The 20,343-nt window shown below is 39.2% G+C and overlaps 1 protein-coding gene across 5 annotated transcripts in view; it reads left to right on the plus strand.

The window, feature by feature from the left end:
- Positions 1–5,851: 5,851 nt before the first annotated feature.
- VPS54 (VPS54 subunit of GARP complex) overlaps positions 5,852–20,343 on the plus strand; it is a 97,718-nt gene continuing 83,226 nt past the window's right edge. For 4 of the 5 annotated variants that reach the window (XM_059079592.2, XM_067007516.1, XM_067007517.1 and 1 more), the window contains exon 1: positions 5,870–5,959. The gene's annotated coding sequence lies outside the window, so the exon portion shown is untranslated. Of the gene's footprint in view, positions 5,960–20,343 lie in introns of all 5 variants that reach the window. The other variant, XM_059079593.2, reaches the window with a different exon arrangement.

Below are 20,343 nucleotides of genomic sequence, written 5' to 3' on the forward strand. Positions count from 1 at the left end.
ATTCATAGCCATGTCTTGCTGCTTCCTGTTCTGTGGTTTTCATTAACACAGCTTTCCTAATAATAATGAGATAGTAAAGATTATAATAATGAGTATGATATCTAACATTTTAAAGTACTGACTATGAGCTAGGCACTAAGTGATGCTATTTAAATATACTTTAAATGTAATCCTTATAGAAGGTCTGTGAAGTGGGTGCTATCGTTATTCCTATAAGGAACTGAGCTTTAGAGAGCTGAACATGCCTAAGGTTACTCAGCTAGAAAGTGGCAGGTCTAGGATGCAAACCCAGAGTTCATGAATACTACTATGCAATAACATGTCCTTTGTACCATATGCATATTAAACATGATTCTGAGGGAGGAAAAAAAGTCAATGCCAACAAACTTTTCTAAACTCTCAAAGCCTCTATGTTTAATAATTATCCTTCTAATGTTATGGGTTTATCAGTTTTTAATTTTCCTAGTTGAAGTTAGAGATAACATTTGCAATACAGTCCTATTTTTAAAGGTATTGATATTAGAGTTGGGTTTGCATGGCCCTGGACACAGGTACACACACACATGCGTACTCTGCACGCAGGCTACCAAAGTAGCCGTTGAAAGTAGAAATGACAGTGGGGACTTCTAGGAGAGCAAGATCAAAATAAAAAGGAGAGGAGGGAAAAGGAAGAAAACGAACAAGTGTTTATTGAGCCTTTCATGTTATCAGTTACTGTGCTAAAATGCTCATTTAATCCTTACAACAACTTTATTATTACCCTCACTTTACATTGGAGAAAAATAAACTGTGAAGAGGATATTACTCCTATTTGGCAGATGAAGAAACAAAGGATTAGAAATTGGGATCAAAATCACAGAGTTAAAGTGTCAAAGCAGGTTGAAAAACCCAAAATTAGCTGAATTCCAAAGCCTGTGGAATTAATCACTGCAGATGGTAGACAGACTCTAGGGTGGCTCCCAAGATTCCCACTTCCTGGTGTTCAAAACTTTGTGTAGGGCTTCCCTTGTGGCACAGTGGTTGGGGGTCAGCCTACCGATGCGGGGGGCGCGGGTTCGTGCCCCGGTCCGGGAGGATCCCGCGTGCTGTGGAGCGGCTGGGCCCGTGGGCCGTGGCTGCTGGGCCTGTGCGTCCCGAGCCTGTGCTCCGCGGCGGGAGGGGCCGCGGCGGTGAGGCCCGCTTGCCGCAAAAACAAAAACAAAAAAAAAAACAAAAACCTTAGTGTAATTCCTTCTTAAATGTGAGCAAAATTTGTGACTTGCTTCTAAACCATAGAACATGGTGAAGATAGAATATCATTCTGTTAGGTGACTCACTGTAGAATGTTTAGAGACACACCTTGCTGGTTTGATGAAGTAAGCAGCCATAGTGAGAAAACCTATATGGCAAGGAACTTCAGGAGGCCTCTAGGAGCTGAGGGCAGCCCCCAGACAGCAAGAAGCTAGGGTTCTCAGTCCTACAATCGCAAGAAAAGGAATTCTGCTAACAACGTGAATGACCTTGGAAGCAAATTCTTCCCGAGTCAAGCCTCCAAATGAGAACGCAGCATGACTGATGTTTTGATTGCAGCCTTATGAGATCCTGAGCAGAAGACCAAGCTAAACTGTGCCCAGACTCCTGACTCACAAAACTATAACATCATAAATATGTGTTATTTTAAACTACTAAGTTTTGATAATTTGTACGGAGCAATAGAAAACTAATACACCATGCTACCTTGGTTTTCCCTATCTTGGAGCACAGTAAATTATTAGTAAATAGTAGTTGCTATTATGGTAATCAAATGAAAATGTGGAATATCAGTGTCAAAGAGAAATGTAACAGGGCAATTTAACAGTTAAATAATTGTTTCCAAAGTAATCAAGCAGCTGATTTAGAAGATGCAAACAATGATGGATGGGGGGTGGGGAGGTGGTGGTGGTGGGATGCATTGGGAGATTGGGATTGACATATATACACTAATATGTATAAAATAGATAACTAATAAGAACTTGTTGTGTAAAAAATAAAGTTAAAAAAATGATGGAATATTGAAAACTTGTATATTACTCCCAACAATTACTGAGTGTATTATTATCACGTGAAATATTATAACATTTCTAGTGTTGCTTATCCACACATTTAGTTTTAATGTCTTACGCCATATGCAAAGTAAATTGGAAAGTTTTCCAATGGTCCCACATTAGATATGAAGAAATATTAAAACAGTTTCAGGTTTTATCATATTGTTATAAATTTTGATTTAAAAACACTGTAACATCTTACAATAGCTTAAATATGATGGATTAAGTAATTCAGGGCATTGGATCAAAAAACCAAACCCTGATGAAACTACTACCAGCATAATACTTTCAGTGCATGAGTACATGTGGACTTTGCTTACCAATGGTAATTCATAGAAAGCACACAGTGTAACTATACATACGTAGCTATAGAGTAGGTTAGAGAACTTGAATGGGTTTCTATCTGATAGATTTAAGCTTTGCTACTGTGGAAAAAAGAGGGGCTAGTGCTCACGTCCAACTAAACTGCAAAATGATTTTTCTGATTGTTCCTTTGACCAGTGTCCCCTTTCCCTTCTGTACTTATATTGGCATGTGGATGTATGCCGCCAGCCGCGGCGGGTCCTCAAAGTGTAGCAACAATCGACGAGGGGGGTGGTAGGGAACTGAATGCACCCAGGTATGGGATCAGAAGGGCACAAGCAACTGATGGTTGCAAGGCAAGTTTAATAACAAAGCATAGCCATATATATCCCCCTAAAGCAGGGAATTTGCTTAGTCACGCCTTATCGGCATCAGCTGGTTGATTGGCTTCTCGGCTTAGTCACGCCTTATCGGCATCAGCTGGTTGATTGGCTTCTCGGCTTTTCCCTCAAAGGCACCAATTTCCCCTCCAGGGTTGCTTTTCCTAGCTTTAGGGAACAACCAGGGACTCCCAGTAACTGAGCAGGTCCCTGGAGCGATTTGGCCAAAGGCCATCTCCTTTTTTACGTTCATAACCATAAAGTCCAGGATGCATACCAAGGAGAGTACAATCGGGCCCTGAGGCTTATGAGGGTCTTAATGGCGCCTTTCTCAGAGGGCAATGCTCGCCACAGATGTATAGTTTCTGTCAAACAAGTCATTAAAAAGGGTATTCACTGATTGATAAAGACGTTAACCTCACTACTGCCCCATACACAAATATTTATGTGCGGAACATATAGCAAACATAATATAGGCCTATCATAGGTGTTGCAGCATTAGAAAATTTGCCCATTGTCCATCTAGTGAGAATATATGACCCTGATGACTATCACCATTCATAATTCTCAACAGGTTTAATAAAGATTATGCTAGATACACTCTTAGTAATAGGGTAGCTAAATATTGTCTTCATATTTGCTTCTTTTGAGGGCAATGATTATTTTTATCCATTTTTTCCTTAATTTTCTGTGATCTGTGCTTCCTGGAAATTAACACTAATAATATATCTCTGCATATTTATTTTTGGTTTGGCTTTTAAAAAAATTTTTTTAATTTAATTTTTTTATACAGCAGGTTCTTATTAGTCATCAATTTTATACACATCAGTGTATACATGTCAATCCCAATCGCCCAATTCATCACACCACCATTGGCTTTTTTAAATACTGAAATGATTCAAGGGATAACAAGTGAACATATTAATTAATTTGAAATTTATCTACTTCTAAGTTAAATTACTTGTCCAGTTAACAGTTTTTTGTTTTGTTTTATTTTTGGCAAACCTGATCATTACCATTTACTTTTACATTTAGATTCATGATTATGAACTGTTCTGTGGAAAAGTAAAAATAAAATCATGCTGGATCCCTGAAAGAACTAAGTGCAATACTCAGTGTGTATTTTCTTCCTATGGTATGTTATCTACAGATGGATAATGACGAAAGCAAACCAGTCTGTCTTCTTCTAGTGTCTGGGAGATACTTCGTGGCTATTGTCTAACCCAAGTGCCAACTACAGCAACTTGGAATCTTTTTGAAACAAGGTGGGATATAAATGCAAATATTTTTTAAAAGGCCAAACTGCCAGGTTTAAGGCAGCTTTTGAACTATTGTTGATTTCCTGATGTGGTTCCAAAATATAGGAACCTACTATATTTCTTAGTATAATCTGTGAACTGATTCCAGATTTAAAGTGAATTATTTTCCTTTCTGGCCTTTGATGAAATTTGGTGAGTCTTTCCTTGATATGTTCATAATATAAACTCATCTGGTTTTATATAAGATTGAGGATTTAGGAGGATTTCTTATTTAAAAGTTAAATTTAGTTCATATTGGAGATTGATATTCTCATTCTCCTTATTACAAAACTGTAGAGAATTGAATTTGAAAAACATACTGTAAGAATTTCCTCTCAGCTATTTTTGTTGCTTCCTTCTCTTTTGTCCTTCCCTTCCCCCAACTTTAGTTCCTTAGTGTGTACATTATTATTTCACAAAGAGTTATGTTTGCAGTTTTCAAAGTGACTTCTTAGAAGTGAAATTTGAAACATTTTTTTTTCAATCCCCAAAGGTAAGACATATTTTCACTTTTGATTTGTTAAAACACACTGTTTTATAAATGCCTGAAACTTTGATATTTTTAGGTAAAGAAATAATTTCAAAATTGAAAGAAATCTTCCTAAAATTAAGACATAAGCACTCAAATGGCCCTTTCCTCTCTTTTAAAAAATATCCTAAGACATTCTTGTGGATTGTATTTTATTGGATTAAGATCACCAGCCCTGTGAAACCCGGCTAAATTGGATTACTGTTGAGAATCACAGGGAGGAGGTATTAATAATATACACACACTTCAAGCATCTCCGTCAAATAGCAGGAATAACTGATTTCAGTGCTAGAGAAGTTTGATAGGTGCCTGGAAGGCAGGCCCGGAACTAGGGGAAAACTTAGGAGAAGAACTTGGTGAGGGAAGGCCTCGAGAGAGAGACAATGCACTGTTTCCAGAGTCCAGTGGATTGTTGGGGAGGGGGTCACCTTAAACCTTTCAAAGGACGCTTAACTGGGAAATTCAGAGCAGCCTTCACTTTGAAGGGGGTGAAAGGAGAGGTGGAATGTTGTGGAAGTATCTCCTTTAATAGGCGCTGGGTGGTTAAGGGATGTTTGGAGTCAGCTGGTCTGGGGGGTGGGCAAAGGCCACCCTGAGGGGTCGCGGACAGTCCCTGGGAAGGCGGCAGACGGCACCTGGCTGCCGCCGAAAACACCTCGGGGTGGGGGAAGGGTCGTGGGGAAAAGTCGAGTTGAGCGTGGGTTTCTCTCTTTTCCTGGAGGACTATTAGAAGAGACTAGAGGAGGCGCCGAGCAGCCGCGCGGGGTATTCCCCGCTCCGGGGGAACGCCGGCTGCGCCAGCGCCGGCCTTCTGAGGCGGCGAGAGCTACCCCCGGTCCGGGCCGCGGCCTCCCGCCCCGGCGGAGCCGCGCGGTGGATTGTGGGCTGGGGGCTGCGGCGGCCTCATTGCGGCCTCGGACACTGTCTCCCCGGACCTAGCCGGGCCGAGGCAGGCAGGCAGGCGGGCGGGGTGAGGGGAAGCAGTGGAGCAGGGAGCAGAAGCGCTAGGGTAGTGGTCGCGGCGCGGCGGCGGCGGCTCCTCTGGAGGCCGGGGATGTGGGAGAGGCGGTGGCAGGAGCGGCGGAGGCGGCGCTGCGGACCCGGGGGAAACTGCTGGCTGACAGGACACCCGGGAGAGACGTGAGGGAGCCGCCGCTGCCGCCTCTCACCCCCGAGCGGAGCTGGGCTCGAGAGGGCGGCCCTGTGCTCCCCCAGCCGACTAGCCAGCCGGCGCGGGGCGGGGGCGGGAAGCCGGGCTCGGGCCCAGCCGGGCTCCGGGCGGCGGCGGCCGCGGCCGCGGAGCAGCAGCTTCGGCGCGACGTGGAGGGTTGCAGGCGGCGGCGATGCACTAGGCCTCGCTCTGGGGCTGCTGCCCGGGACCCGCAGGTAGGTGTCGGGCCGGCCGCATACGGCCCCCAGCGCTTCGCGGCCCACCCTCACCCCGACCTCCTGTAGAGGGAGGACCGAGACCCCACCCCCTCTGTCTCCTCCCCTGCCGGAGCCGGCGGAGTTTCGGTCACAACTGACCAGCGCGGAAGCTTCCATTCCTCCCGGCCACCACCACCTCCCCTTCCTTCTTACTCTCCCTCCGGGATCGGGGCCGGCAGCTGTGCTCCTCGCCTCCAGCCCGCGGCCGCGACGCCGCTCTCGCCCCTCTCTCCCCTCTCGGGGATCCGGGCTGTGGAACCGCCACCACCCGCCTTAGACGCTGCCCCCAAACTTTCCCTTTCTTTTTCAAGCCGGACCCTTACCCCTTTTTGATCCTACTGGAATAATTTAAATTAAAAAAGTCATTTTTTCCTCCTGGCGAAAGCCAGCCCAGAAAATAACTCGGTGTTTTGCAGTTTGACAATTTAGCTCGCAATCATTTGTTCAATAATTAATTTTTCTTCAGTTATGTGTCTTTCCATCTCTGCATTGGTACAAAGGCAGGCCTTCCCTGCCCTCCTGTCGTTGACAAGGGAACTTTTGCCTGCCCATTGTAATTAACCACTTGGTCTGTCCGTGCACTGAGTTCGGGATGGTATTTTTAGAATTTTGGTTGACCCGGGTTGCAATTTTTTTTAAAGTTCCCCTTTCACCAGCTTTATTTTGGTCTGTATTGGGGCTCTCCTTACTTTCGAAGAATTAAGTTGGAATGTTTTTGTGTTTTGCTTTTAATTGGTTCTTTATCTGATTACCCCAGGGCAATCTTAAGAGTAAATGCTTACAAGGCAAGTGATGTCATGATAGTATACTGAGATATGTGTTATTGTGGTAACTTAAACTGCAGATTTTGATGGACAGTCAGGTTGACTTTTATATCTGATGAAGAGTTCTAGTTGGAAAAGTACCTTCAGAGCCTTAATGACTTCTGAGCAATTATGATAGAACAGATGGAATGATGGGATTTATTTGTTTGACTGTATTTGTATTGCAGTCAGAGTCTGATTTCCTAGAACTAGGTATTACTTGATTGTTCATAGTGGTCATCATTGCTAATGATAGGTTTTGGTAAAAATGATCAATGTGTGCAAATTTTGGGCGATTGATGGTTGTGGTTTGAGGGATTAGATGTTTGCGATTTTATTGTGATTTGGCTGTTTTAAAATTATGCTCTGTTAATTTCAGAATTATTGCACTATCAGGACAGACATTACAATCTGAGGATCACTTTTAAAAGAAATAAATGTTTTATGGTTTTCTTTATAAAGAATGCATTACAAAAATATAAAGACTGTTCACGTTTTCTTGTTGTTGATGATATTAATATATTTTAGTCTTGGAGAGGTATTGTTATTCTAACACTGGGCTTCTAAGTGTTTTCCGTTGCTTTTAAATTATCCAAAGTTTACTAAGAAAAGATGATTAAATTTGCATCTGTTTTCTGGAAAAGTTAAAGTTTATTTCTGAATAAGTATTAAGTTTTTATGGCAGAATTAAAATCAAATCTTACATAACTCTTGAAATGGCAAACTGCAGAATTTGCTCTTAATCACATTCCTTTCCTATCAGTCTAAGTTGATTAAAATTCTTTTCCTGCTTTTAGCTTTTTACATACTTTATTGAGTAAAAGTACACTTATTTAAAGTGTTAAATTCATCCATTTTTAGTATATTTACATAGTTGTGTAACCATCACCATAATCTAATTTTAGAATATTTTCATCACTCCAATAAGAAACTCCCCATACTCCCCACCCCAGCCCCAGACCTAGGCAACCACTAATATACTTTCCATTTCAATGAGTGAATTGTGGTTCACTCAAAAATAGTATCAGCTCCCTGAAAAATTTTTCTTTTAAGATTAATTTTCATGTTTAAAATAGCTCTGGACAGGAAATAATCAACTGATCACTGGTATTAATAAGTGATGTTTTAAACAGTTGATATACTGTTTGGTTGTATTCCTCATGGATTACTATAAAGAGTGGAGAAAGAAAAAAGTTAGGATGAATGACTTAAGTGATCTCAGGAGGTGGTTTAGTCAGCTGGGAGTCAGTAAGTAAAAGTTGAAGGAGTATATTTGCCTTTGGATATTAGGGCTGGAAAAGATCTTAAAGGTCATCAGCTTACTTCCTGCCTGCTTCGCAAATAGATGGCAGGAACCAGATGAGGAAATCTGAAGAGTGGAAGGTTGAATCTCTAGAATGCATGGCTCAAGAACCACAATGTGACAATGTAAGGCAAGAAATGGGGATTTGCAAGTTAGAACTGTTTAGATCCTATGTATATATAAGTATGTATGTATATAGGTATGTAAGTATTTGACAATTTACTAGCAGAGTAGGGAGAGAACTGGACATTCCCCAACTTTGGGATGGAGGAGAAGAGGTGATAGTAGATGTGATTCATGTTACAAAATCCTCTAAAATGCTTTAACCTAAAGGAGGATGGCATATATATTATTTAGCTATCTTCCTGTACTATTACCATCTTATTTTTAAAAATCCAAATTTTAAAAACAATTAATTTTTAAAAATTATACAGGGCTGGTTGGAGGCCTCGTTTTTCAAAGACCCAGAACCCTAACATCTAAACCAATGGTACCCAAATAGGGGCAGTTTTGCCCTCTAAGGAACGTTTGGCAGTGTCTGAAGACATTTTTCATTGTCACAACTGAGGGTGGGGTGCTATTGCTAAATATCCTAGGATGCACAGGACATGTCCTACTTTACCCTACCCCCCACACACAACAAAGAATTATCTGACCCTACATATCAGTAATGTTCTAATCCTGTGGTTTGTGTGATTCTGGTAAGGGCCTGAGCAAATGTTCTTGACTCCCACCAGATTGGAAAATATTTTCAGTGGGTATTGTCTGGTGGGTTAGATTAAACTTTAGGTCCTCTAGCAATTCTCTGTCTTTGCAGGGGGGTTGAGGGAAAATTAAAAGGAAATCTGTGACATAATGCAGATATTCTTTAGTCTGTTTAGTTGTCTTCAAATTTGAAGTAAAAAATTTTTTTCCTGGGCTTCCCTGGTGGCGCAGTGATTGAGAATCAGCCTGCCGATGCAGGGGACTCGGGTTCGTGCCCCAGTCCGGGAAGATCCACATGCCGCGGAGCGGCTGGGCCTGTGAGCCATGGCCGCTGAGCCTGCGCTTCCGGAGGCTGTGCTCCGCAACGGGAGAGGCCACAACAGTGAGAGGCCCGCATACCACAAAAAAAAAAAAAAAAAAAAAAAAAAAATTTCCTGAAAATGGCAGCCTTACTTTACTGCAGATTTGAACTATTATGTTTTGAACTGTTTGTTACTGGTGCGTAGGTTTTTGAAATTGGAAATAGATAAATAGTATTTTCTCTATCTAGATTTTTTTTCCTGGTAGCTTCAACTGCGAAGAAAAGAGAGAAGTAAGCTAAAGTGTTTTAATTAATTAATAGTGTATGTTGTGATGCAGAAAAATTCAAAGCTTGTACATGAATCTCATCTTTTTTTTTTCTTATGGGCCCCTTTTGACTCTAATTTCTTTATAACAAGCTTCATTTGGTGAAAGAAGAAGAAAAGATTGAAAAGTTGGAATCACTTTTGCTATTTACCAGCCTTATGACTTTAGATAAATTACTCAATCTTTCTGAGCCTCAGTTTTCTCATCTATAAAGTAGGAATGGTGGTGCAGTGGTTGAGAGTCCGCCTGTTGATTCAGGGGACACGGGTTCGTGCCCCGGTCCAGGAAGATCCCACATGCCGTGGAGCGGCTGGGCCCGTGAGCCATGGCCGCTGAGCCTGCGCGTCCGGAGCCTGTGCTCCGCAACGGGAGAGGCCACAACAGTGAGAGGCCTGCGTACCGCAAAAAAAAAAAAAAAAAAAAAAAGTAGGAATAGTGATAATTCCTGTATTATAAAGTTGTTGTGAGAATTAAATGAGGTAATGTGTGTTAAGATACTGTGTAAACTGTGAAACACTATATGAGTTAGTTAATGTACCTGAAACTAATAGAATGTTATGTCAGTTATACCTCAATTAATAAAAAAAGTTACTTGTTTCAGAAGAATCAAATTAGATGGTGCCAAAGCAAGAATATAGAAAGCTAGGCAGAGAATAGTAACTGCTGACAACCTCTCTAGGGAGAAGAGAGAAGTTCTAAGAATACATTGCTAACAAACTAGTAAAAGAACCAGTATTATCACCATAATCTGGAGGTCTTCCAACTAGGGGCAGACTGACTTCCTTCAGTAGCACCTGAGGGTATCACTATTACAACACAGTATAAAACTGATTATTAAAATGGTGAAATTAAGTTATAAAGAAAAGGTTACCTTGTTTTCAAAATATGCTGTTTGAAAAGTCATAAAAATGTATAATTTAAGAATTAAAAATTTCGTAAGTGAAATTTCATACAAAAAACTTTCATACAAAACGTTTTAGACTTATCAAGAGTAAGCTATAGTTATCTGGATCAATTACCTTGCTGGGGATGATTCCTTCTGTCTTCATTTACTATTCATGTCTTTCTTCATATTTTAAGGGTTATATATGAATATTGTGGTAATTCATCATATTTTATGATGTTTTTCCTTTTTTAAAAAAAAATTTATTTATTTATTTTTGGCTGTGTTGTGTCTTCGTTGCTGTATGTGGGCTTTCTCTAGTTGTGGCGAGCGGGGGCTACTCTTCATTGCCGTGCGCGGGCTCCTCACTACCGTGGCTTCTCTTGTTGCAGAGCACGGGCTCTAGGTGCACGGACCTCAGTAGTTGTGGCACACGAGCTCAGTAGTTGTGGCCCGAGGGATCTAGAGCACAGGCTCAGTAGGTGTGGCACACGGGCTTAGTTGCTCTGCAGCATGTGGGATCTTCCCGGACCAGGGCTGGAACCCGTGTCCCCTGCATTGGCAGGGGAATTCTTAACCCCTGCGCCACCAGGGAAGCCCTATGATGTTTTTCTCATGAGTGAATAAAGTAAAATTTTGAAATCATAATAGTTATGTCAAGAAAGTTTGTGCCCTTGTTTGTTTTGTTTTTATTTTGTTTTGTTTTTCAATTTGGCTAAATAAAATCCTAAACTATAGCAGTGTCAGTTGGAATGGTGAACAAGGGATGGATTTGTGATGAATTTTAAAGGTAGAATCCATAGGACAGTTCAAGTTGGTATAGACATTGAAGAATGTGGAGAGGTCAGGGAGTTAAGTTGGCTCTAGTGTTTCTAGCTTGGTAAACTACATAGATGGTGTTGTTAACTGAGCTAGAGAAGGAATAGGTTTTTGGCAGGTAGGGGAGGGTGGATAAAGATGGTAGATAATGAATTTAAGTTTTGGATATATTGAATTTTAGGTATCTCTGAGACTTGCAGGTGAAGATGCCCAGTAGGCAGTTACAAATTTGGGTATGGAATACTGAAAAGAGGTTAGAAGTGGAGAAAGATCTTGAATCTATCCAGTTTTCTCCATCTCCTTTACCATTATCTGAGTTTCAGGCTACTGTCATCTCTCACCTACATTATTACAAGTTTCCTATTTGGTGTCTTCTAGTATTAGTCTTCTCCAATCCATTCTCAGTGCTATAATCAGTGATTTTTCTTAAGGGCAAATTTGATTATATCCTTCCTCAGCTTAAATTTTTTTTTTTTTTTTTTAATTTGCGGTACATGGGCCTCTCACTGTTGTGGCGTCTCCCATTGCGGACACAGGCTCCGGACGCGCAGGCTCAGTGGCCATGGCTCACGGACCCAGCCGCTCCACAGCATGTGGGATCTTCCCGGACCGAGGCACGAACCCGTGTTCCCTGCATCGGCAGGCAGATTCTCAACCACTGCGCCACCAGGGAAGCCCAGCTTAAATTATTTCTGTGACTTTCCTCATGATGATTCCTTTAACAGATTTATAAATTCATTTAAGTTCTTTTCCCAACTTATCTCTCTAGCCTAGTGACTCTCCACAGTTCCCTGTTCCCCTAAAATAGACAAATTGAATTACTTGTGGTTTCTGGCAATAGGCTCTCTCTTTGCTCCAAGCCTTTGCACTACTGTTCACTATTCCTGAAGGGTTCTCCTTATCACACCCTTTCTCTCCTTCATCTATCTGACTCATTTCTACTTATGTTCAGTTCTTAGTAAGCCTTCACTGGTGCATTATTATTATTATTGAAAATTTTTAAACCCACAGAAAAGTCAAAAGAATAGTAGAACGAATGAACGAACGAACACACACACACACACACACACACACACACACACACACACACACACACACACACACACACACACACACACACACCTTTGCCAAACCTGAAAACAGGATGTAGATATTGTGATGCTTCATTCCTAATACTTAAGCATGCATCTCCCAGTTACAGGGACATTCTCTCATATAACCACAATACCGTTATGATACCTAAGAATGTCAACAATTACTCAATAACATTATTCAACATATAGTCAATACTTAAATTTTCCCATTTGTCCCAAAATTATAGCTTTTTTTTCTCCCTTTAATGCAAGATTCAGTCAAGATTCATGCAATGCATTTGGCTTGTATGTCTCTCTTTTTTTAAACATCTTTATTGGAGTATAATTGCTTTACAATGGTGTGTTAGTTTCTGCTTTACAACAAAGTGAATCAGTTATACATATACATATGTTCCCTTATCTCTTCCCTCTTGCGTCTCCCACCCTCCCTATCCCACCCCTCTAGGTGGTCACAAACCACCTAGTGGCTTGTATGTCTCTTTAGTCTCCCCCAATCTGGACTAGTCCCACTGTCTCCCTTTATTCTTGGGTTTATCTTTTGAAAAGTAGAGGCATTTGTCCTCAGGGATCTTCCATATTCTGAATGAGTCTGTTTCTTTATGATTCGATTCTGGTAGAATATTTCTGGCAAGAATACCACATAGATGATATATATACCTACCACTTTATCACATCAGGAGACACATAATGTCAGGCTGTCCCCTGTTGGTGATTCCAGCTTGATCACTTGGTAAAGGTGAGAACTGACAGATCTCTACTATTTAATACATAATTGATAGTGTGATACTTCATTGCCATGTAAATATCCTGTTCCTAACAATCTTTTAAACTAGTGGTTTTAGCATCCATTAATGATTCTCGCTTGAATCAGTCATTGCATTGGAGGGTTACAAAGGGTGATTTTTCTAATTCTTTCATTCCATCTACATTTATTACCTTCATTGATTTTTGAGAGCAGTGAGATCAGGTTAGATGAAGACTGAATATAAGCATTTGAATTTAGAAATCAGGTCATTCCTCACCTTTTCCAGAGCCAAGTGAGTGGTGAAGATGGAAGATAGATTACTAAGGAGGTAGACCAGAGAGAAAATAGAGGTTTGCCAGTGAAGGGGAGGCAAGAAGAAGTAGCTTGAATAGATAGAGTTGAAGGAAAGAACTTTAATTTAGTACTTGAGCATTTTTTTGATGGATTGATGAGATTGACAGTAGGAGACTCAGGAGAGTCAGGGAATAATTAATAGAACAAGATCTCAGATGAAGTGCAGAAAGATGAGATCAAGAACAGCAGGTTGGGGGATTAACTCTGGAAAAGAGTAGACACCTATACTGTACCTCAGAAAGTTAGGAGTTGTGTATAGGTGAGAATTAGGTACATTTGGATATGGATGGAAGAAGTCATATCTTGAGGAATTTTTTAAATTGCTATGTGGTAGACATTTACTTTTTGAGCATGAGATTGATGGAGGTAAGCTAGGGGACATAAGAGTAATGAAAATTTGTTATGAATACTGTGGGGATTGGGAAAGAGAAGTGCTTGAGGATAAATAAGAGAAAGGACTGCTGAGCAGAGCCTCATCTGAGATTGGAACTCATAAATGTATAATCTGCATGTTCTACATAAATTTTCTCTGGCAGTGTTCTGCATCCAGGAACAAAGCAAAGACAGATTGTATTGAAGATGGATGAGGGAGGAGAGAATTGAACATGCAAGGGAGACTGTTGAAGTAATTGACCATGAGATCCAAGCTAAGTGGAGAAGCTTGTGAGGCAGAACAGGGCTAAGAGACCCAAACAGTGGGGAGAGGAGGTATAGAGGTAATATCAAGCAGTAATTAATTAAAATGCTAATTTATTGTTGGTTTGGGTAACCCCAAACCAACAATAAATAATAAACTTAACAGTTTACAGTTTATTTATAATAAACTTTACAGTTATTTACTTTATACCTCAAACTAACATTTAATATTTTCATTCTTGAACCACTTATTGACTCACTGCAGGTGAGTTTCCAGCTATTTTGCTTTATTTTCTCTAAAAAGAAAATTTCTTGAAAGCATCATCTTTATTATTACTTAACATTTATAGAGTACATACTTGTTTAGATTATTTGAAGATCCTTCCCTTCAAGGATCTAGATACAAAATGTATTTTATTTACAAAGATAGACTTAACACTAGATTGTTTTTACTCTAGAAAGTAGCAAGGCAGGGATAACCCAAAACAGTGGATAAATCCTAGTGTCATTTTTGTTCTTCTTAGGAAAACATTAATATATAATTTTCTCTTAGCAACTATTTTTAAGGTAGGGTTGATTATACAGATTTTCTTTTAAATTTACTCTTTTTGTAGACATGTTAATAAGTATCTACTGGTTTGCATATTTAAGACATTTGTATTCTCCAGTAACTTTGAATGAGTGATTTTAGGATTTATTTGTTAATCTTTGGTCAAGACACCAAGAACAGAATACCAGTGTTCTCATCTGATTCACTTTGACAAAAATTTCACTAGTAATACAGTAATATCAGTGCCCTAAAGGAGTTATATTTTGATTTCATTCAATTTTTTACATGCTAGAGATAGATTTTTTTCACAGTACAGTTTTATCATTCAGTTCCAGGCCAGTGAACCCTTCATTAATTTCAATGGCTGCTATAGTATGTTATTTTAGTGTATTAAGTCTCTGATGAGTGCTGGGGAAAAAAGACATTGTTTTTATTTTTAATAACATCTAGATTTAAAAAATATATTTATGTTATTTTTTGAGGATATTTATGATTTTATTCCTGATAAGAATGTCACATGTGAAATAGTACTTATAGCCATTTAAAAATACATAAATTTAATATTAAATTTAGTAAATTTAGTAAAATTAGTAAATTTAATATTACAAATATTTATACTTTTTATCCTTCTGGCCAAATTTCTCTCTTACTGTTCCTTCTTGTCACTAAATCAGAAGTAAATAAGGAACTTCAGGAAACACCTGTATTCAGAGTTTCCTACAAGGCCCAGGGTCTCATACATGTCAAATGGGAATTTAAGGAAAAGCAAATTAGATTAGCACAACTTTGTTCTTATTTTCTGTTCCTTTAGCTTCAACTTGATTTCCCCCAATTTAGAAATACTGATATATGCAAGAAAAAAAAAAAACCACCACACTGTAATGTCCAACCAAAGATCGATGTGATGGAAGTTAGTAGAGATTATTTTTTAATCATAGTAATTTAAAATACCTCAAATACGTCATATTTTAAGAAGCACTTGCTCAACATAAATCACAGCAAGATCTTTTTTGATCCACCTCCTAGAGTAATGGAAATAAAAACAAAAATAAACAAATGGGACCTAATGAAACTTCAAAGCTTTTGCACAGCAAAGGAAACCATAAACAAGATGAAAAGACAACCCTCAGAATGGGAGGGAGAAAATATTTGCAAAGTGAATCAATGGACAAAGGATTAATCTCCAAAATATATAAATAGCTCATGCAGCTCAATATTAAAAAAACAACCCAATCCAAAATTGGGCAGAAGACCTAAATAGACATTTCTCCAAAGAGGACATACAGATGGCCAAGAAGCACATGAAAAGCTGCTCAACATCACTAATTATTAGAGAAATGCAAATCAAAACTACAATGAGGTATCACATCACACCAGTTAGAATGGGCATCATCAGAAAATCTGTAAACAACAAATGCTGGAGAGGGTGTGGAGAAAAGGGAACCCTCTTGCACTGTTGGTGGGAATGTAAATTGATACAGCCACTATGGATGGAGAACAGTATGGAGGTTCCTTAAAAAACTAAAAATAGAAATACCGTATGATCCAGCAATCCCACTACTGGGCATATACCCAGAGAAAACCATAATTCAAAAAGACACATGCACCCCAATGTTCATTGCAGCACTATTTACAATAGCCAGGTCATGGAAGCAACCTAAATGCCCATTGACAGACGAATGGATAAAGAAGATGTGGTACATATATACAATGGAATATTACTCAGCCATACAAAGGAACAAAATTGGTTCATTTGTTGAGACTGGATGGATCTAGAGACTGTCTTACAGAGTGAAGTAAGTCAGAAAGCGAAAAAAAAAATCATATGTTAACGCATATATGTGGAACCTAGAAAAATGGTACAGATGAACCGGTTTGCAGGACAGAAATTGAGACACAGATGTAGAGAACAAACGTATGGACACCAAGCGGGGAAAGTGGCGGTTGGTGGTGGTGGTGGTGTGATGAATTGGGAGGTTGTGATTGACATGTATATACTGATGTGTATAAAATTGATGACTAATAACCTGCTGTATAAAAAAAAAAAGTCAAGTCATCCAGTGATGGAATGACCCAGTTGATTGTATGACTGACTTGACCAATAACAGAGTGATGTGGGTAACAGAGATCTGTAAGTCATTTTATTTATAGGAAAATTTTAAATTCTAAGAACTATTCTGAAGACTCATCATGAAGTTATCTTGCTTACTTGGTGAATTTAGATCTATTTTTAACAAATCACAAACCTGTATAGTGTTAGTATACATTCTGAGGGCTTTAAAAAGATCTTTCTTATGTCACTATTTAGGTGATTTTTCCGTTTACTTATTGAATGTATGTGCATCTGTATGTTGTATGTGCATCTGTATGTGAACATGCACATGTGTTGGGAAATATAAGTAAAAAAAAAGAAGCACTTGCCACAACATTTTTGGAATTTTAAGAGCCAGTTTCTGGTAAATGGTATAGTTAAGCTTCTTTCATACAGCTAAGACACAAATAATAAACTTCTCCACTATATAAGATTTAGCATCTGAAAGAATCTAATTTGATCGTAATTTTTAAAGTACTTAAAATGTTAAAAAATTGTATATCATATACATTATTGCTCACAATTATCTTAATACTGAAGCTAAAATTTAAACTTAAAGATTTGGGCTTTCAAGAAATACTAACAAATTAATGCTATCATATAAATAAGTACTTGTCTTCTCGTCTTGATGGCCCATAGTAGCATATTTATCCCTCATTGCAGCTCAGGAATTATCCTTTTGTTAACAAAAATAGTAAATTATACTGATGAAAAGTGTCTTTTTCCTTGAGTAATAATTTTCTAGCAGTCACAGTCTTATAAAATTATTTGAACCTAAAACTGCCCTAAAAAGTAGTCTTTAAAAAATGATCACAATCAGATGTTAATTATTGCTATCATTTCTTTTTTTATTTTTTATTTATTTATTTTTTTGCGGTACGCGGGCCTCTCACTGCTGTGGCCTCTCCCGTTGCAGAGCACAGCCTCCTGACGCGCAGGCTCAGCAGCCATGGCCCACGGGCCCAGCCGTTCCGCGGCATGTGGGATCTTCCCGGACCGGGGCACAAACCTGTGTCCCCTGCATCGGCAGGCGGACTCTCAACCACTGCGCCACCAGGGAAGCCCCTATCATTTATTTTTAATACAAGATGGACATAGGGGACTTCCCTGGTGGTTCAGTGGTTAAGACTTCATCTTTCAACATGGGGTGCAGGTTCGATCCCTGGTTGGGGAGCTAAGATCCCACGTGCCTCACAGCCAAAAAACCAAAACATAAAACAGAAGCAATATTGTAACAAATTCAATAAAGACTTTAAATGAAATGGTCCACATCAAAAAAAAAATCTTAAAAAAACCCCCAACAAGATGGACTTTTTCTTCTAAATAATTGTTATTAGATCAGTAATGATCTGATAAGGAGAAAAAGAACACAGAAAAGTAGAGCACTGGGTGCCTGAAATGGATGGGAGGCAGTAGTGAAAAACATAGGTTTTTTTGTTTTTGTTTTTCTCTCTCCGGAGAGGCAGTGTGGTTTGGTGACAGAGGCATGGAATTTTGAATCAGAAGATCTGAATGCAAGTCGCATCTTCACAACTAAGTAGCTAAATGGTTTGAAGCCAAGTTACTCTTGAACCCGTTTCTCTATCCACATAATAGGGATCAATGATTCATTCATTCACAGATTCACTCAGAAATGTTTTTCTTGCTAGGTTGTTAGGAAAACCAACAAAATAATCTTAATGAAAGCAAGCAGTTATGAACCCTGTAGTGTTTAGTCAAATATTAGTAATGATGTAATTCATCTTATTGCCTTTCTGTTGCTTCCCTCTCCTCTGCCATCCTTCCTTATTTCATAGATAACGTATTTTCATTGCAGTCTTCATCTTAGGACTTCAGAGAATTTTCACAACTAGTGGTAGGAGTGAGGCAATCTAGCTTCACCCAAGTCCCAGCTGATCTGCCTGCCCATCATGGATAAGGGCATTAGGCAGAAGAGTAGGATGGAAGGCAACTTTTCTGGATCAGCTTGTTCATTTTCTTACTGCTGCCTGACAAAGTCCTGTTTTTCTCAAGGTGGGGCATAGCCCAATGTGCCTCATAGTCTCTGGGTATGATTATTCTGTATCTTTTTTTTCTGCTTCCTCCTCTCCACTCCATCCCATTCCCATGAGTATCTAACTCTTCTTTCTCTCTCATCTCCTTTCTCCACCACTTTTTCTTATTTCTTTTAATCTCACCCTGTAGTTGATTTCTTGCTGTTTGCCTGTAAATGTGCTCCAGTCTCCCATGGCCTAAATAATTCTTGCTCAACTCTAATCGCTCTTCTTTCATCACCAAAAATATGTTGATATTGTTGCTTTTGTACTTCATCACTTACTTAACCTCTTGTGGTATGGCTTCTGCCCCAAACACTGTCCTAAGACTGTTTTAATCCAGTATTCTTTCTGAAGTTAATAACCTTCTTGACCTCTCTGTCTGCAGCATGTTGACACTACTTTTCACACTTTCTTCCTGGACATGTCTCCCTTGGCTTCTGTAGGATGGTTTTTCTGATTGCCTTCTTCCTTACCTCTTACGTGTATTTGCCCCACCCCTTGCTCTGAGCTCTCATTGGCCCTCTTTTTCTGCACTTTCTTCCTTTGTAATATTACTTTCCTGCAACCAGAATTATTTACCCTATTATTTCTGTAATGTAATTGACCTAGGAACAGTGATGCAAAATTCAGGGAGGCAGGATTCTGTTTACTACAAGAGATAATTTTTTTCCTAAAACAGTTATAGTTGTTTTGTAGTAATAATCTGCTTTTGAAGTAGTCAGTTCTCTATTACTGAATGTTTTCAAGTGAAGGCAGAAAGACCCCTTGTAGAAAGGATTCATATATTAGGTAGAAAGTTGAGCCAGATGATCTCTGAAAGTCCCATCCAACTCAGAGATTGTAATTTTTATCTCATCCACTTTACTCCCATGGATTGAATTTTTACCTTTATTCAGATGTCTTCCAAAAGCATTATTTCTAGCTTCTCTGCCTCCTCATCCCTCTTGTCTCTCACAAACAGTTTTTATCAAAAATTGCTTCTGTTTTAGGCTACTATGTATTCTAGCTTCATCATCATTTTCCACTACTCTTTTTTCTTTCCTTTTACTGGCATGGCTTTGAGGACCACTGTTTTACGCTTTGACTACTTTTCTGACAGTAAATTATATCTGCCCATATTGGTTTGCTTCCCCACGCCCAACCCAAACTAGGGGCACTCAAGCAAGGGACACCAATAGAGGAGGCTTGGAAGCCTAAAGTTTAAATTTAAGACTTTGTATGGCACAGTCCAAATGTCAAGGCTTAAGATGTTTATAATGATAAATAGTAGTAGTTGCAATTATTTATTGAATGTCTATGTGCCAAGTACATAGATTATGTAAATTATATTTCATTTAAATGTTAACAACGTTCCTATGAGGAAGACACTGTTGCTGTCTCATTTTATAAACGAGGTAACTGAGAGGAATGTAAGAAAGTTGTCAGAGGTCACACAACTAAATGACAGAGATCTAACTCACTTTATGGCCAGTTTTCTTAACCAATATATATACTGTGTTACAGGAAAGGTAGAAATCTAGAATCAAATATTAGAAAGTTAGCTAATGTTATGCAAACAAGGTAGCGTATTTTCGACTTAGGTTTTTAGATTGTTTTGAATACACATGAACTTATATGAGACATTGTTAGTGGCTTGTGTGTGCTTACCTCCTTTTCCATGAGAGTCATTCATTTATTCATTCATTCATCCAACAT

This window comes from Kogia breviceps, chromosome 11, assembly GCF_026419965.1.
Source record: "Kogia breviceps isolate mKogBre1 chromosome 11, mKogBre1 haplotype 1, whole genome shotgun sequence".
NCBI lineage: Eukaryota > Metazoa > Chordata > Mammalia > Artiodactyla > Physeteridae > Kogia > Kogia breviceps.